Here is a 5,577-nt window from a genome sequence, read left to right on the forward strand (position 1 = left end):
ACGCCCCACAGCCTCTTAGCTTCCTCTATTGTGATTGGAAACCCGATCGCCGCCTACCCCTCCCCTCGGCTCGCTCAATCCCCTTCAAGGACAAGGGCTCCAGTGTGCTCACGCTCTCTCCCTCCCCACGTGAGGAGGTCACCTTCTGATGGCAAGGGCGGCCTCTGCTCTTTGCAGCCTCACAGTTTACGGACTTTTCAACACAGAAGCCCCGTTATTCCTACAACTTGCCCATCTTTGGCTGCTCTGGACTCTCATGCTCTCGTTTGAATGCATTTAGTGCAAATAGAAATAAACTTTAGAGGACCGCCGTTCTTGGCCAAGATGTTGGTGGCACTTTCCCCTGGAATAGTATTGGTGCTTCCGAATGTTTTTTTAAAAATAAAACTGAAAAAAAGAAAAGAGAGAGAGAAAGAAAGCCTGCATTTTCAATTTTCAGCTTTGTTGGTGATGAAGTTCATTCGCTACAACAATGACTACCTCCCATCCCCAAGCCCCCAGTCTTAATTCAGGAAATATCCTTCCATTTCCTACTAGTTGGCTGACAAGATCTGTAAGGCCTGGTGCCTGCCTTCTGAAGTTCCTCTAGAAATGTACATCCTCTCAAGGGCAGCTTTGCCCTCAAGGAAAGATAATGGGGTACCATGCTTTTTCTCTGTTGGTCCCTGAGCAACTGCAAAGGCGAGTGTTATTATTCATCTCTGTGTCTTTAACACCCAGCCCAGCGCCTAGTACAATACAGTGTTGGTGAATGAATGAATAAGCAGTTGAAGGCATCCTGAAGATTTAGCTTCAGTTGTGTGTGTGTGTGTGTGTGTGTGTGTGTGTGTGTGTGTGTGTGTTTTAAAATGCTTTCAGGTTTAGCAAACACCCTGTACGTGAAGGGAAGTTTTTTGTGTTTGTTTTTATGTAAATGATCATGAATCCAATTACTGCTTGCATTTCATTTTGTGCCAGGCATTGAAGGTACAAAGATGAATATAACACCACGCCCCCCTGAGATGCTCCCAGTTCAAAGGAGACAAGTAGGCAATTCTTTCAATTAGAATACAATGTGATTGGTTAAAGTACAATAAAAAAGTCAAAGACAGAGGCCACTAAGAAAGGGGTCTGTCTAGATGAACTGAAAAATCTCCAACTTTCCAGGATTATAGCAACCAGTTCCTGGTCCAGTTACAAATTCAAACTTGTGTAATGAAGGAGAAGAAGACTTTGGTGGATAATCTCAAAAGTATTCCATTCACCTTGAATCCAAGTTTGAAGCAAGACTTGAAAATCATCCTAGAAAGACTTCTCACCTACTTTCTGAAACAATCTACATGTCCTGTAGACTTCTAAATAGCTCCCTATTTTCTCTCCTTCTTGCCATCTCTATTACTGTGTGTGTCTTTGGGTGGAGGGAAAGGGGGACAGAAAAAAATAAGAAGAGGTCTCTATTTCTTTCCTCTAGCCTCATCTTCATACCCTCACAATCATTTAATCTGATTGATCAAAGTGAGTTCACCAGTATGCAACTCTGGATACCAGGACAGCACGTAGTACCAGTCTTAAAGATTTTTGAGAATTATAAAGCTAGATAGCTTATTTTTAAAGTATGAAGTGTGAGGGACGCCTGGGTGACTCAGTGAGTTAAGTGTCTGACTTTGCATCAGGTCATGATCTCATGGTTCATGGGTTCCAGCCTCAGGTCTGGCTCTGTGCTGACAGCTCAGAGCCTGGAGCCTGCTTCAGATTCTGTGTCTCCATCTCTGTCTCTCTGCCCCTCTCTTACTTGTGCTCTGACTCTGTCTCTGTCTCTGTCTCTCTCTCTTAAAAATAAACATTAAAAAAATTGAAGTGTGAATTGTGAAAGACAATTTTATACATGCAATGATTCAAACAATATATTTCCTTAATAGGGTTCAGGACATGCTACCCTAAAATGTGGCACCTTGACATACTGAATATCTATCTTAAGCTGAAGAAGTGTGAGATAACAGCAAAAGTGGAAGGTCACTCTGACCTCCGTCCACTCTTGCCCTTACCCTACTCCAGAAATCAGGAGATAAATCTCCCACGTGAAAGGTACCCTCCCTGTGCCAGGAGAGAGACATTCTTATCACCAGAAACAGAGATTTTGGACCCAGAAATCTGGTTAAACAATTCTGTTAAACTAACCTTTATCTTCCTAGTTACTTCTTCCCTATCTACTACCCCTTAAACCTCAAATCTCTTTGTCTTGTGAAATTCTTCACAAATTTATTGTTTCATTGTCTGAAAGATATAAAAGCTTCCTGCCCTGATTACTTCTTACCATCTTCATTCTTTTGCGAAGGCTCCCATGTATGTGTAAAAAAAAAATAATAAAATTTGCATGTTTCTGTCCTGTCAATCTGTCTCTTATCAGTTAACTTTTCCATCCTAGCCAGAGACCCTACCAGGGTCAAGGAAAACTTTCTCCTTCCCTACACCCCATATGATTCCATTCTTTAAGAAATCATTTAGAAGCTATATCCCAAACTCACTGAAAAATAAGCAAAATTAGGAATCCAAGAAAGGGGGAAGTTAAGGCATAAAGTGTAGACAGTATGGTATAATAAGAAAAATATTCGGTCTTCATCTGGTTCCCAGGACAGAACTCCTAAAACCCCTATAATTTCTTAAATGGTAGGAGTATCTTTTATTCATAACAAGACCTTTACAGCATACCTGAGTTTATGGTAATTGGTGATTTAACGTGGGGTCCCTACTAGCATCAGGCTGAGGCTGTTCTCCAGAAAGTCCAGGTAATTAGAGGGGGCAATTTTCAGCTCATGCACCAACCTCTGGAATGGAGATTGAAGACTAAATCTATTTAAAAAAAAAAAACCAAAAAACCAAAAACCTCTTGGACAAGATTTTATCAGATTCTGAGTTAGTAAACATGCTGAGAGGGTGGTGCACCCTAGTTCCATGGAAATAGAAACGCTTTGGACTCCTTCCTGGCCTCACTTATGGATCTCTTCATCTGGCTGTTCATCTTGTATCTGTTACAATATCTTTAATAATAAAATGATAATCCTATATGTAAGTGTTTCTCTGAAGTCTGTGAGCTGCTCTGGCAAAATTAATCCAACCCAAGAAAGGGGTCATGGGAACCTGTGACTTATAGCCAGTCAGTCAGAAGCACAGGTGACAACCTGGACATGTGATTGGTATCTGAAGTAGGAGGGGGAGGACAGTCTTGTGACACTGAGCCCTTACTTAACCTGTAGAATGTGATGCTATTTCTACATAGACAGTGTCAGGAATGAGTTAAGTTTGTAGGACACCTGGTCAACGTCTGTTGAGAACTGGAGATTGCTTGGTGTTGTGGGTAACAGAGGCAGTGAATGCTAAGCTAGTTCATTTAGAGATAAAACTAAATAGTTCCCAGAAATTTGGTTATAATACTGAATGCAAAAGTCAAAAACCCATCCAAAGAGAAGATTATTTTTTTCAAAAAATATTTATTGAGACATATGTGACAGGCACTGTTTCAGAGATCAAGATGGACAAGATGCCCTCAAATGGTGAGTATATATCATGTTAATAAACAAGTTTGTAAAAATGGTAGAATACAGATTGTAAACATAATAACATACAATTGCACTGTCTGTGCTTCTCCTACTTGTGGGCCTTTGTGAACAATATTGTTTTAATTTTTTTTTTAATTTATTTATTTTTGAGAGAGAGAGAGAGGGAGAGAGAGAGAGAGAGAGAGAGAGAGAGAGAGAGACCGAACATTAGTGGGGGAGGGGCAGAGAGAGAGGGAGGCACAGAGTCTGAAGCAGGCTCCAAGCTGTCAGCACAGAGTCTGATGTGACGCTGGAACTCACAAACCTTGAGATCATGACCCGAGCTGAAGCTGGATGCTTAACTGACTGAGCTACCCAGACCCCGCTGTGAACGATATTCATGAACCATGATGAAGCCTACTCTATGGGGTAGTGCTTTGTTTCTATAGTAAATTACCCCAAACTGCTGGTCTTTTCTTTCTTTCTCTTTCTCTTTCTTTTCTTTTCTTTTTCTTTCTTTCTTTCTTTCTTTCTTTCTTTCTTTCTTTCTTTCTTCTTTCTTTCTTTCTTTCTTTCTTTTTTCATCTTATGCCTTAAAAATATTATCTCCTGTTGTCAGATTATCAACTCTTTTAAAACTATATTCATGGAGTTTTAGGACAGAATAGGAGCTCTGACATAATCTAATCCTAATGAATACCCAGTGTTTGAGTCCCTGACCTCATATTACTCTATGTGTTACCAATAGAACCAGAAATAGTTTTGATCTCACCCCTGTGTGCCTGTGGGAATCCTTTTAATTGTTTTTTCGTTTTTGTTGTTCTGTGGTTATAAAACCAGATTAGCTAATCTTATTAAAACTGTAAATTCCTTCAGCGTATTTTATTCATCTTTATATCTTCAGGTAACACAGCATCTGACAAGATACTTTTTTCTCTCCCAGAAACGTAGGGCATAATATATGCAAATAAGCTCTGTGAGTTAGGATTTGAGAGGCATCTCTTGGTTCATAGATTCTTTTATACCAGATTTTTGTTTGTTTCTTTGTTGTTTTTTGCATTTTTCCCCACTGTCCTTTGTTTTCTAATTCTTACATATATTGCAGATAGCTGAGGCTCCTTGAAGCCAAGCTCTGATGGGTGACTTGTTACTCAAGTTGAAACTATGATGGCAATATTTCCTTATAAATGAAAAACTGATGTTGGTAGGTATCTTTAATTACAACAACAATAACAACAACAACAAACAAGGCCTTCGGTTATTAGAGGAGAAAGTAGTGAAGGTTTAATGTCTTGGAAATCTATTAAAATAATTAGGTTTAGTTGTCTAGCTGTTCACTGGATAGTTGTAACTTAGAGTACCTTTTCTGTGTACATATTGGCTATTCCTTTTTTTTTTTTTAATTTTTAAAAAATGTTTATTTATTTATTTTTGAGATAGAGAGATCGTGTGCACTAGCAGGGGAGGGGCAGAGGAGAGAGAGAATCACACCACGCTCTAAGCCACCAGTGCAGAGCCTGACTCAGGGCTCTCAGGGCTGGAACCCATGAACCTCAAGACCATGACCTGAGCTGAAATTAAGAGTTGGACACCCAAGCACCTCTTTATTTGCTTTTTATTTAAAAAATTTTAAAGTTTCATTTATTTATTTTGAGAATGAGACAGAGCACAAGCAGGTGAGGGGCAGAGAGAAGGAGAGACAGAATCAGAAGCAGGCTCCACACCATCAGCACAGAGCCCACTGTGGGGCTTGAACTTATGAATTATGAGATCGTGACCTGAGCCAAGATCAAGAGCCAGACACTTAACTGACTGCACCACCCAGATGCCCCTGTTTTTAATTTTTTTAATGTCTATTTATTTATTTTGAGAGAGAGAGAGCACACACAAGTGCAAGAGAGATGGGGGGGGAGTGCAGAGAGGGGTGAGAGAATCCTAAGCAGGCTCCACACACTGTTAGTGTGGAGCTCAATGTGGGGCTTGATCCCACAAACCATCAGATCATGATTTGAGCCAAAATCAAGAGTCTAACGCTCAACTAACTGAGCCACCCAGGCACCCC

The sequence above is a fragment of the Panthera leo genome, chromosome B4 (genome assembly GCF_018350215.1).
Source record: "Panthera leo isolate Ple1 chromosome B4, P.leo_Ple1_pat1.1, whole genome shotgun sequence".
In the NCBI taxonomy this organism is placed as follows: Eukaryota; Metazoa; Chordata; class Mammalia; order Carnivora; family Felidae; genus Panthera; species Panthera leo.